A 14,411-nucleotide genomic window follows, 5' to 3' on the forward strand; every position below is an offset into this window, starting at 1 on the left:
CTTCCCACAGATTTGCCTTTGTGATCTGCAAGGTACTGTTCCCCTGCTTACATTCCGTTACCCTGGCAACGCATGCCTGTAAAATAAAGATTATTAAAGCGCATATGATTATTTTGCTGCTGAGTGAATAAGACAAGCCGCTTCTGAAATGCCTTATCAGAGAAATTCAATTTAAGGCCAAATTGTGTTTTGCCTCCTTCCAGCTTTCTCCTCCCTCCCCACATTTCAAGTAAAATCATCATCTCCATAGTTAGTAAATGATATTTTGTTACTTATTCACATTTAGTATTTTAAACTAGCTTTCTTTTAATTTCATGAAAGCACTTTTCCCAATTTTTTATAGCTCCAGTCTATTTTCCAGCTATCTACCATCTGTTTGCAAATCACAATTAGAAGGCAATATGTCCTTGCCTTGATTTTATTATATAGTAGTAATAGAAATATTGGGTTCTGTACCAAATATAAATGCATATATTAGACACTGAATATGAAATATTTGACCAAAGGATGATGCAAAGAGCTAAGATAAAGCATAAGGTATCATTTTAAAGGCTGCATTTCCAATCGTACTAGTTATCCTGGGCTTCATGATTAGTATCTAATGCTTTTCCCACTGCCACTGCCCTTGGGTGATGCTATAGAGATGGGTAGTTTTATAGCCACTTTTTCAGCCAGTCACACCTTTGTTACCCAATACTCTTTATCATTTGCTATTCATTAGGAAAATAATAGAGGAAAGATTCTTGAGATCCCTGAATCTATTTAATAACAAACTTCATAAGGTTCTTGTAATACTAGGTGATTTTCTGAAGAGATATAATAGCAAATCTGCCAAAAACTATTCAGTGATTTTATTGGAAAATATAGCGTTTAGCATGTTCAGTATCCAAAGAAAGGTCCTTAAAAATAACTAAATAAATTGGTAACAGTAAACTTGTATTGCACTATGCCACTTATGTGTGAAAAAGCTAAATTTAACATCTTTTAAAACAAGTGTTAAATCAGTTTGAAATAGAGATGGAAGGAAGGGAATCTGATTAGAAAAAAAGCAATGTCCTAGCAGAGGCTATGAGAAGACTCCTTCCATGTTTCTTAAAACTGATGAGAGGTGTAAGTTGGCAAGAATACTCAGAAGATACCTTTATCCTACAGTGTCTTGAGAGTGGATGGCCATGATGGATGGCATTGTTTCTACTGAGATTGTTCATGGGACATATTCTCACTTTTATAAAGCACTAGCATGTAACCTGATACCGCTGTATGAAAGCATGGGGAAAAAAGCAGTAGTGTATAGTGCTGATATTCTAATAACATGCAATTGTCAGTCTTTCATCTGTCAGTCTTAATGAAGAACCATACCCTCAACATCAATTAAGCAGGCAGGCCCACTGGATTTTTATTTAGCTAACTATAAATCTTGGCTCATTATAAGAAATCACATTGATATTTTAAAAGTTTTAGACAATCTAGGCATAAGCAGAATATTGTATTGGTTCTTTTGATGGAGCAAACTAAATTTAGTATTATATACCAAATCTTTGGTATGCTAACACCATCAAACTGATGGCTGTAATTCACTCCCAATAATGCCCAGAAGGTGTCACCACAACCTCATTGGCTTGAAGGACTTGGGGACACGTGGGGGAGTAGAGAGCAGAGGGAGAAAAACAGACACACAGAAAAAAAATCTTCACACAAAGGAAAATAAGACAATTGCCATGTAGTAATATCCCCAAATGTAGAAACCCAAACACTTACCATGCACGTGAACACTATAAAATCACTACAGGAGAAGGTGGGCCTCCACTTGTTTGTGGAAGTAAAGAATGGTAGATTCAAGGAAGATACTACTTGAGGTAGTCATTTTGTGGAAGGTAAAAAGCAAGTGATAAATAGGAATTATCTATGTACTAAGCCTGGTTCAAATGTTCTCATCTAAACTGGTTTACCTCATAAACATGTCTAATTGTATAGACTGCATTGGACTGCATGAAAGTGAAGATAAAAGGACAGCAAAGAAATGCTAGAAAGAATCAAAGAATACAAAACACAAAGTTTCATTGAGAAGCTGCGCAAATTAACTCCAAATTACTGCCACAGTCAGACAGGAGGAGGCTTCAAGGCACAAAACTTGCTGCTGCATTCCATCTTGCTTTATTGTGGTGTCTCCACTCATGTACTAGTAGCTATAAGCCATCCCCCTCATAGTACTACATCTTTTAATCTCTGCTTCTCTCTCCTTTAGTTTAATTAAAAGACAATGAACCTTTTAAAGTACTCAAATGGAAAATATAAAATTGCACCATTCTATCAAAGCTTAAGATATCTCTGTTCTAAGAGAACGAGAAGAATTAGAAATAACATAGTATTTTATTACCCTCCAGTCTCTCTCTGCCATTTCTTCATCAGGAAGCTCTTGGTTGGAATAGCTATTTAGAACCAGAAAGGCAGTTCAACCTCTGATTGATAAATAGAGGCGTAATTTTTAAAAATAATGATCCAAGCCAGATCCATTTGATCTGTTCTCTACATCACTATATAGGCCTTTTTTTTAATCCCCCGCCCCCCTGCGGCTTGCTTGCTGTCTTCTCTGTGTGTCCATTCACTGTGCATTCTTCTGTGTGTCTGTATTTTTATTTATTTTTTATTTATTCCCCAAAACCTGCAGCATGCTTGTTGTCTGCTCTCTGTGTCCATTTGCTACATGCTCTTCTATGTTTTTATTTATCTCCCTTTTTGTTGGGTCACCTTGCTGAGTCAGCTCTCCTCAGCACCTGTGGGCCGGCAGCTCTCCGCGGTGAGAGGGGCAAGCCTGCCTTCACAAGGGGGCCTCAAGATGTGAACCCAGGGCCTTCCGTTTGGTAGATGGGAGTCCAACTGATTGAGTCACAGCTGCTTCCCTATAAAAGCCTTTTAATTTCTAAAATAATACTATTGTATTCCTCCCATATTTAATTGACATAAATCTAAAAATTAGTAGTCTTTCTTATTATTTACTCAAGGTGTTGTTGGTTTTAGGGCTTCTGGGCTACAATAAACTAGATATAGTCAAATATTATCAGATGGTTGGCTTTCCTGCAAATCTATAGCTCAAAACTATTAGTTTTGGCAAAGGGTACCAAGACAAATTCATGCCGTTTGAAACGTTCCATGGGAGTCTTTAAAAATGAAGGTCTTGTCTATTCTTTATGGGCATTAAAATGCTTCATCTCAAGGACCCTTTTATAGGAAATTGCAGGCAGATCTGTTTTATCTGGTTTGACAGAATGAAGGGCTGAGCTGGACCTAGAGAGATGTAATACAGAGTCTGAGTAGTTCAAACTTGAGAGTTTTAATAAACCACCTGCTACAATTAGGAAAAAGGCAGTTAGTCTCAATCTATTATGAATTATTTTACTTTCCCTTACTTATTTTGTCACTACATATCTAACTAAAAGTATGTTTCTCTAATGTTCTACTCCAAACTAGTTCTAAAGTTCTTTTTTTTTTTAAAAGATTTATTTATTTAACTCCACCCCCCCTCCATCCCCCCACACCCCGTTGTCTGTTCTCTGTGTCTATTTGCTGCATCTTGTTTCTTTTGTCCGCTTCTGTTGTCATCAGCGGCAGGGGAAGTGTGGGCGGCGCCATTCCTGGGCAGGCTGCACTTTCTTTCACACTGGGCGGCTCTCCTTACGGGTGCCCTCCTTGCGCATGGGGCTCCCCTACGCGGGGGACACCCCTGCGTGGCAGGGCACTCCTTGCGTGCATCAGCACTGCCCATGGGCCAGCTCCACACGGGTCAAGGAGGCCTGGGGTTTGAACCGTGGACCTCCCATGTGGTAGACGGACGCCCTAACCACTGGGCCAAGTCCATTTCCCTCTAAAGTTCTTATTAATCAGCCTAACAAAGCATTGGCATATACATTTGACCTTTTTAGTTAATTGATTCTGATCCTTGAATTTTAATTCTTGATTTCTTACAAATTCATATCCTTTATAGTTCTACTCTTACCCAGTCATTATTATCCTTTATTCTTAAGTTCAACTGCCCAATGTAGGATGAAGTCTTCTGTAGTTTTTTATTTTTTCCTACTGGTCTATAAATCTCTGTATTAGCCAGCCAAAGGGATGCTGATGCAAAATACCAGAAATCTATTGGCTTTTATAAAGGGTATTTATTTGGGGTAGAAGCTTACAGTCACAAAGTCCTAAAGAGTCCAACTCAAGGCACCATAAGAGGTACTTTCTCACCCAGAGTCTGTTGCCATGTGTTGATGCAAGATGGTGGGTGATGTCTGTGAGGGTTCAGTGTTCCTCCTCCTCCCAAGGCTCTGTGGTCCCACCTTCGTCCAATCTCAGCCGCAGGCTGGGACAAGTCTTGTCTCTCTTCCAGGACTGGTTTCTCTCTGGGCTCAGGTGCTCTGCTCCCTCCACAACGCCATCTGTAAACTGTCAGGCGAATGGCTTGTCTCTCTTCCTGCAGCCTCTTCCGTGTCTAATGGAGCCTTTTGTCTTTCCTCACATATCTGCTTCTCTGTATGCATACTTCCCGGGCTCCAGGATCAAAACTCTATCTCCTCTGTCTTGTCGTTTTCTCTGGGAGTCCCCACTCACCAAGGTGTCAGGGATTTGACATCCTACCGATGTGGCCCAATCAAAGCCCTAGTCAAAATTTAGTCAAGTAAATGTGAAATCTCTGAATTCACAACAATCTCAGGGTATCACTAGCCCAGAGGAACAGACCAGTTTATAAACATAATCAGTATTGCTTTTAGAAATTCATCAATAATATCAAACTGCCACAATATCCACTGGAGGAAATAATTGCATATTTCAGTTAAATAATAAATGTTGTGCAGGGCATGAGACTGAAGTTTAATTCTTTACCTACAAATTAGTTATACAGTAATCTTGCTAAAAATTTCCAAAAACAACAAACAATTCATTAATGCCAACCCTGTCTTTGTTACCCTTCTGTAATTAGGATTGTCTCTTATTTATGGGTGTGTTATAATACACAGAGATATGGACAGTTTGGAATATGAACATGGAAAAAAAACTGATGCTTCCATTTAGAATGTAAAATTACAACAATTAACCCAATAGCCCCCAAAAGTTCCCAAAGCCACATAATCACAACTATCATTCTATATAAATCAACATATATAAAAAAAGCTCCAAAAGCTTTAACAATAACAAAAATGATAATTTATGAGGAGAGACCCTATCATTTCAGGGAACATTGCTCAAACATATTCTGAAATCCCACAATACAGTAAACAATATCAGAAGCTCTAGCCTAATGCTGAAAAATATCTAGTCTGTTTCCTTCCCAAGATTCTCATTTTTCTGTACCAAAACACTGTTCATATTGTATCAATTTGTCAAAAGGGAAAAGAGAATAAAACTTCTCAACAATTAAAATAGAAATGGAGAAAGAAGTGAGCTAAAATACAGGCTTTCAAATCAGATAGATCTGGGTTTAAATAATAGTTCTATTTGACTATTGATAAATTCTTAATTCATCGTATTCTTATATTTTTCTAAAAAATAGGAGAATAGAAAAAGTTATTTTATGAGGCTAGTAAAAAAGTTTCATATCTGAAACAAAAACATAATACAAGATACTATAACCAATATCACATAAATACAGAGAAACATCCTAAATAATTATGAATATCCAAAATTTTATATTAAAAATGTATTTAATGTGAAGAGCAAGCTGAATATAGACTTCAATGCCATAACATTTAGTAACATAATAGACTTCATTGATATAGCTTTAAAGCTAAAAAATCATTATCCCCTCAATAGATGAATTTTACAAAATGGTTTTTCGGTAACACGCATGACAAAACTTTCAGCAAATGATAACAAAAGGAAACATTGTCATCTGTTAAAAACCTAGAGTAAACCTCATCTTTAATAATGAAACCAGAAAAATTTTTCTAATAATAGAAAAACATGAGACTGTCTCATATAACTACATTTATTAAGTTCTACTACATGAGGTAAAAAAGGAAAGAAAAGAAAGAAAAGAAAGAAAGAAAGAAAGAAAGAAAGAAAGAAAGAAAGAAAGAAAGAAAGAAAGAAAGAAAGAAAGAAAGAAAGAAAGAAAGAAAGAAAGAAAGAAAGAAAAGAAAGAAAGAAAGAAAGGTGTAAGAATTAAAAAGGGAAAGAACTTATTGGCCAAGATATGACGACCTAACTACAAAGGTTTATTAAAACTAAAAAGACAGTCTAACATATACAAATCATATAGCCCACTAACAACCATTTACAAAATGCAAGAAAGTATCATCCCATTTGTAACAGCAACAAAACAAAACAAAACAAAAAAACCATAAGGTAACTATGACTATGTCTCTCAAATTAAAAAGTATTGCAGGAGTAACAAAAACTGCTTGATAAAATGGAAAGATACGCCATTTTGCTCATGGATGGAGAGACTCAGTAATATAAAGATATAGATTTTTTCCCAAATTACGTTTACTATATTCTTTGCAATGCCAGTAAAAAATATAGAGGATTCTTCATTGTATATAATAACCTGGAACTTCGATAAGAGCAACGGGCAAAGAAAACAAGGATAATCGTGTTCTTAATGAAGAAGATTAGCAGTTGGATAAAAAGTTAAGGAAAGACAGAACAAGGACTAAATCTCAGAGTTAAAAATTTAAATTATTACAATATATAGTGCACAATAAAAGATTACAAGACAAAGAGGAAATAATGCCCATCTAAAAGATAAAAATTCAGGAACCATCCATGAATATCAGATTTTGGATTTACCAGACAAAGACTTAAAAAAATGATCATCAATATGTGCAAGGAGACAAAGGAAAACACAAAGAACTAAAAGATATTAGGAAAACAATGAGAAACAATATGAGAATATCACTAAAGAGAAGGAAATTTGAAAAAGAATCAAACAAATACTGGAATTGAAGACCATAATAACTTAAATGAGAAATTTCCTAGAGGATTTATACAGCAGATTGGAGATGACAGAACAAAGAATCAAAGAACTCAAAGACAAGACAACTGAGATGATTCAGGCTGAAGAGCAGAAAGAAAAAAGAATGAAAACAACTAAACAGGGCCTAAGAGATCTGTGGCACACCACTGTACCAATAAATGTAACATGGTAGTCTCAGGAGACAAAAGAGAGAAAGGGGCAGAAGAAATATTGAAAGGAATGATGACAAAACTCCCCAATTTAACAAAATATATGAATAATGAATATGCATATTCAAGAAGCCCAATAAAACCTAAACGGAATAAACTTGATGAGACCTCACCCAAAAACATAGTAGTCAAATTGTCAAAAGTCAAGACAGGGAAGCAATGTGGCTTAAGTGATAAGGCTCCGCCTACCATATGGGAGGAACTAGGTTCAATCCCTGGGGCCTCCTAGTGGAAAAGAAGAAAAGGAAGTGTGCCTGTGTGGCGAGCCTGTGCCTGCATGGCCAGCCAAGTACCTGCATAGTGAACCAAGTGCCCATGCGGTGAGCCAGCGTGGCAAGCTGAGTGCCCATGTGGGTGCCCACATGGCGAGCCGAGTGCCAATATGTGAGCCGAGTGCCCACGCAGGTGCCTGTGTGGTGTGCCAAGGGCCCATGTGGTAAGGAGTGTGCCTAACAGTGAGGCGAGTGCCCGCGTGAGTGCCCATGTAGTGAGCCGAGTGCCCACGTGAGTGCCCATGTGGTGAGCCAGTGCCTGTGTGGTGAGCTGAGTGCCCACATGGTAAGCAGAGGGCCCACGTGGTGAGCTGAGTGCCCATGTGAGTGCTTGCATGGCAAGCCAGTGCCTGCACAGTGAGCCCAAGGCCCGTGCAGTGAGCCAATCCCTGCACTGCACTACAAGTGCCCTTGCAAGTGAATCATGCAAGATGATGAGGCAACAATAGAGAGACAAAGGGGAAAGTCAAGGTGAAGCATAGCAGAAACCAGGAACTGAGGTGGCGCAATTGACAGGGAACCGCTCTCCACATCAGAGGTCCCCAGGATCAAATCCTGGTGAATCCTAGAGGAGAAAGATGAGAAGAGGAGACAAAAAAAGAGAAATAGATACAGAAGATCACACAGTGGGTGGACACAGAGCAAAAACGGGAGGGGGAGAGGAAGGGGGAAGAGGGAGGGGGAGGGAGGGGGCAGGAAAGGGGAGAAAAAATAAATAAGTGTTTTAAAAAAAGGAATTCTTAAAAAGAAAAAGCCAAGACAAGGAGAGATCTGAAAACTACAGGGGAAAGCTATGTATTAGGTACAAGGGAGTCTCAATAAGATTAAAGGTGGATTTCTCATCAGAAACCATGAAGACAAGGCAGTGGGACACATATTTAAAATGCTGAAAGAAAACAGCTGACAACTAAGAATTTTATATCTGGCAAGACTGTCTTTTAAAAATGAGAGAGAGATTTAGACACTCCAGATAAACTAAAATGGAGGGTGTTCTTTACCACTAGAGTTCCCCACAAGCAATCCTAAAAGAGGCTCTTCAGTCTTTTTTTTTTTTTTTTTAAGATTTATTTATTTATTTATTTATTTAATTCCCCTCCCCTCCTCCGGTTGTCTGTTTTCTGTGTCTTTTTGCTGCGTCTTGTTTCTTTGTCCACTTCTGTTGTCGTCAGCGGCACGGGAAGTGTGGGCAGCGCCGTTCCTCGGCAGGCTGCTCCCTCCTTCGCGCTGGGCGGCTCTCCTTATGGGTGCACTCCTTGCGCGTGGGGCTCCCCTATGCGGGGGACACCCGTGTGTGGCAGGGCACTCCTTGCGCGCATCAGCACTGCGCATGGGCCAGCTCCACACGGGTCAAGGAGGCCCGGGTCTTGAACTGCGGACCTCCCATGTGGTAGACGGACGCCCTAACCACTGGGCCAAAGTCCGTTTCCCTCTTCAGTCTTAAAGGAAAGGAAAACAGAAAATGGATCTAAGAGGTGTAAAGAAGTAAAGACCTCCATTAATGATAATGCTATGGGTACTTATAAATGCCCAGACTATTGTATTACATAGTTATGTTATGTAACTCCATTTTTTTACTATTTATAGGCTCTAAAATGGATATATAAAAAATGTAATGGTAAATTTACAGTTTACCATGCAATGTACAAGGATACAATGTGTATCAAATACAAAAAGGTAGGGGCACAGAGGAGGAAGAACAGTATATGTATTTGCTATTGAAATTAGGTTGGATTCAAAAGAAACATTGGCAAAGATACAGAATGTTAAATTCCATTGTAAGCATAAAGGAAATGTATGAAAAGTGTATACAGAAAGAAATAACAAGTGTATACAAAGAAGTAACAAAGTGTATACAGAAAGAAATAACAAGAAAGAAATAACTCAAATGGTAAAATAGAATTTTTAATAAATATAAAAGTAGCATGAGCAGAAAAAGGTATAAGATGTACAAAGACCTAGTAGCAAAATGGCAGAAGAAAGTCCTGAATTATCAGTAGTTTCTGTCCATGAATTAAATTCTCCAGTCAAAGGCAGAGATTAGATAATAGAGAATTAAGCCTTAATTGGTATAGAGTTACTGCTTATGGTGACTGAAAAGTTTTGGTCATGGATGGTAGCAGTGGTTATATGACATTGTGAATGTAATTAACATCATTGAATTGTATACTTAAATGTGGTTAAAAGGGAGAATTTTAGGATATATATACATTATTAGAAAAAATTTTTAACAAAAATAATAGGACTGTACAAGGATTCCTAATGTTAAATATGGAATATCGTTAATAATATAATTATATTCCTATTGTTTTATCAATTGTAAAAAGGTACCACACTAACGCAAAGTGTTAATAATAGGGTAATAGGGAAAATTGTGTATGTGTGGAGGGTATATGGGAGTTCTGTATTTCCTTTTTCTTTCGTTTTTTAATATATTTGTTTTATTGAGAATTTTTTTGTCTTTATTTTTTTAATGTTACATTAAAAAAAATGAGGTCCCCATATACCCCCCAGCACCCTCACCCCACTCCTCCTCTCATAACAACAACCTCCTCCATCATCATGAGACATTCATTGCACTTGGTGAATACATCTCTGAGCACTGCTGCACCTCCTGGTCAATGGTCCACATCATAGCCCACACTCTGCCACAGTCTACCCAGTGGGCCATGGGAGGACATACAATGTCTAGTGACAGTCCCTGCAGCACCACCCAGGACAACTCCAACCCTCGAAAATGCCCCCACATCACATCGCATCTCTTCCTCCCACTCCCTACCCCCAGCAGCCACCATGGCCACTTTCTCCACACCATTGCCACATTTCCTTCGATTACTAATCACAATAGTTCATGAATAGAATATCAGTAAGTCCACTCTAAACCATACTCTATTCCTTCACCCTGTGGACCCTAGAATGGTCGTGTCCACTCCACATCTATATCAAGAGGGGGCTTAGATTCCACATGGATGCTGGATGCAATTCTCCTGCTTTCTTCTTCACCTCCATGTTAGCTGAGTGGGGTAAGTCCAATAAACCACAGTGTATGAGCTGCAAGTCTGTTGAGGCCCAGGGCCTGGCTATCACATGGTCAGTCCAGAGATTCGGGAGTTTTGTATTTTCTGCATTCTTCTGTAAACCTACAACTTCTCTAATAAGTAATTAAAAACTACCAGGTGGATTAAAGAACTAAATGAGAAAAGTGAAGTCAATTAAAAATTTAAGGTAATATTTTTATGACCTTGAAATAGTTAAGGATTACTCAAATTAGGTACAGAAAAGCACCACCTATAAAAAGATTGATGAACATGATAAATTAGCTCATCGCTGACATTTTTTGTCACATAATGTGAAAGAATGGGATAGGATAGTTTCAACATATATAATTAACAAAGGATTAGTGTCTAGAATACATATTTCAAAACTCTTTTAAATCATTAAGAAAAAACAGCAAATGCAAAAGGAAAGTAGGACAAGAATATGAGTAAGCAATTCACAGAAGACGACCAGATCATCCAAAAAACCATGAAAAAGTGTACAAGCTCTTTAGTAATCAGAAAAATGCAAATTAAAACAATAATGGGATACCTTTCTACATCAAACTTAAAAAATTACATTATCAATTCTGGCAAAAATGAAGAGTAGCATTTCAAAAGTGGGTGGAGAGGCATGATATCTGGAATGGCATGTGAGAAGCTCAGAAGACCCCAGTGAAACATTCATTAACCAAACAAATTGATAAAAAGCAACCTTTAGAGTCTCTGGGAATTGTGTAATATTTGTTCAAGAAAATCTACTAAATCTCATTAAGAATAGGGAGACTCAGTTGCTTTTGAGTCATGATCTGATTCCACATCCACCATACCAGTGGAATGAGTTGATATACAGTGCATTATAGAAACTCAGGCTCAGGCACAAAAGAAGCTACCAGAAAATAACTGCCTTATTGCTTGCATAGTACAAAGGGTCCAAAAGAGCAGGGGAAAAGATCCCATCCTGGCTGGTCCCCTGTGGCCAACTGCTTGGGTCAGAGTCGGTGGATAGCAGCTCCATGTACTTCTCTTCACATCAGATATGAGGGTTCAATTATGGCTGGTCTCTAGAGAGGCCAAACTGCTCAAAAGTTCCACACCTCTCTTCATGTCAGTGATGAGGGATAGCCGCACTGATTGTGTGCTGAATTTTTATACACTACAGGGGGAAGGGGTTCTGCCAGTGAGTAATCTGTGCCCTGGGACTGGTTAAGATTTAATGTTTCCCCTGACTGCTTGAGGTCTCTTGTGAAATAGAAGCATAATGAATACTGGTAGGTGAACAAGCACAAATGGAAACATAACAAACATCATGCAAACAAACAAGAGAGGGAATATTACAAATACTTGTACACAAACAAGCAAGAGGGAGGAAAAGAGGATAGCCGAGGACTGGGAGACAGCCACTGTGTCCTTTACTTCCCCAAATCCATCTGCATTTTATGGACACTCTAACTCTGTGAAGGTGTGGCAAGAGAATGGGGGCATCTGATCCCCCTGCCCCAGCTCCCAGTCTACAGGTATGGTTTCACCCTGAAAAGCATACTGCTTCCAATTCTTTCACCCCTAGTGCTGTGTCATAGAAGCTATATTCTAGGCAGTTCTGGCTGCAAAAACTCTAGCTCCCTGAAGCCACCCTGCTTGTACCTGGAGAACAGAAGTTCTACCTCAGGCATGATAGGCTGAGAATAATGGGGCCCTAATTGCCCCACACCAGTTTGCCCATAGGGCAGGAGTTCTATGCTGGAGAGGTAAGCTAAGAACTAAGGGGTTACTGTCACCCCCAATGACCAGTGGGTGTTAGTCTGGGAGAAGCAGGTTGCTGTCCAGACTCCCAACTACACTACTTTGAGTCCAAGAGGAAGTCATAAGAACACAGAGCTCTCAAGAACCACCTAAGGTGACAAACTATATTTAAAACAGAGCACAGAGAAATGTATGCCCAAGGAAGTGGTGGAAAGCAACAGAAATCTTGGTGGAGAGCAATTAAGAGGGAATTGTGGGCAGAGAGCTGCATCATCCAAGATGATATCCCTTCCATGGGCAACTCACATGGAAGTTGATCGATGCAGGAATAAAAAAGCAAGACCTATTCTGCCCAACTTGGGACAATACTAAAGAGCCATTTTAAATAACTCAAGAGTTCCTGTGTAGGGATTCTAGGATTAAGATGGCAGAGTGAGATGCTTTAGGTCTCCATCCTCCCATAGAAGCTCTGAAAAAAACAACAAAAACTGGCAGAAACATCCTTCTCAAAGTTCCAGGAAAGAGTTAAAGGACTGTAGTAACAAGGTAAGTGCCAAATCAAGAACTTAAAAGTGGCAGGATCTGTGGTGCCCTAGCTGGCCCCTCTCCAGCCCCTCATCATTTTGGCTTGAAGGCAACCCTCACTCCCAGTACAGACCCCTGGCCTCAGTTCCAGAGGGAGCAGAGTAACCATTGTGCACATACTGGGAACATGTATGTCTGGCCCAATCTGTCTGAGAGACTAAACCAGAACTCTCATTATACACTTGCCATCACAGAACTTGCCCTGAATGTAGAACACAGCTCAGAGAAGTCTCATAGAGAATGCTGTTGTAGAACCATCAAATGGCTGTCTGGAGTAAGGGATTGCTGGTTGTAGGACACACACTGCCATGCTGGGACTGTGAGGAAACTCTTCCTAAGGAATGGGGGACATGTGTATCTGTGTAAAGGGAGTAATTCCTAGGTCCACATGCACAGTCAAAGATAAGATGCATGTACACAACGGATCAGGGCAACCCAAACACTGTGAACGAGCTATTCTCTAAACTTATTGAATGGATAAATTCTGAAGGAAAGTACTCACACAGGTCAATTTGCAAAGATGGGAAAAGGTGTTTTCTTTTTATTTTTTAACTTCTTCTATATTTTTTTTGTGAGCACCTTGGCATTCAAGAAAAACTGTCATAACACCAGCTGGACATACACTTAAGGAACACACTTCAGAGTCTAAATTCCTATGACAACAGAGTAAAATATCAAAGTGTCTAGATTCCAACAAAAGATTACAAAACATACAAAGAAACAGGTCATGATGGCACAGGCAAAGGTGAAAATTAAAGCATTAGAAACCCTCAGTGAGGAGGACCAAACCTGGGACATAACAAAGACTTTTAAAATGGCCCTAAATATGCTCAAAGAGCTAAAGGAAAACATGGAAAAAGAGCTAAAGAAATCAGGAAAATGAGATAAACACAAAGAGAATAACAATAGAGAGATGGAAATGTCAAAAGGGACCAAACAGAGCTAAAGGTCAAAGTAACAGAAATTTAAAATTCCCTTGAGGGGTTCAATAGTAGATTGGAGCTGGCAGAAGAAAAGTATTGGTAAATTTGAAGATAAGCCAGTTGAAATCTTCCAGACTGAGAAGCACAAGGAAGAAATAATGAAGAATGTGTGGGACCACATCAAGCATGCCAATATACACTTTATGTGAATCTCACAATGAGAAGTAAGAGAGAAAGGAGCAGAGAGATAATTCAAAGAAAGAATGGCTGAAAACTCCACAAATTTAACAGAAGAGCAAGATGTGAAGACTTGAAAGCATTCCCCAAGTCATACACATATCCATCAACAAGGGTGTAAGTCATATTGACTAAAAGTATTTAAGCATAATGTTGGACCAAAGGCTGGCTGAACAGTAAGTTACTCTGATGCAGGAGGAACTTTTAGGAAGCCAGGCGGCTTACAAATAAAATCATACTCATTCCTGGTAGTTTGAAGACTGAATCATTATCTAAATCTTCAGCCGTTGAATGATGACTGGGAGGGAATGTACAAGCAACTAGTCACCTAAACATGGGGGCAAATTCATGAACTCCCTGAACTGGAAATGGTCTGCAAGCCACACACACATCAAATGTGAAAGGGTGAAAATGTTACTGGATAAGGAGATTTAAACACACTATTTGAC

The 14,411-nt window shown here is 39.0% G+C and overlaps 1 long non-coding RNA gene across 1 annotated transcript in view; it reads right to left on the minus strand.

Annotated features, from left to right (window-relative positions):
- The window catches only part of LOC131274312 (uncharacterized), a 138,550-nt gene that overhangs the window by 94,946 nt on the left and 29,193 nt on the right, over positions 1-14,411 (minus strand). The window lies entirely within an intron of this gene.

The sequence above is a fragment of the Dasypus novemcinctus genome, chromosome 18, assembly GCF_030445035.2.
Source record: "Dasypus novemcinctus isolate mDasNov1 chromosome 18, mDasNov1.1.hap2, whole genome shotgun sequence".
Classification (NCBI taxonomy): Eukaryota; Metazoa; Chordata; class Mammalia; order Cingulata; family Dasypodidae; genus Dasypus; species Dasypus novemcinctus.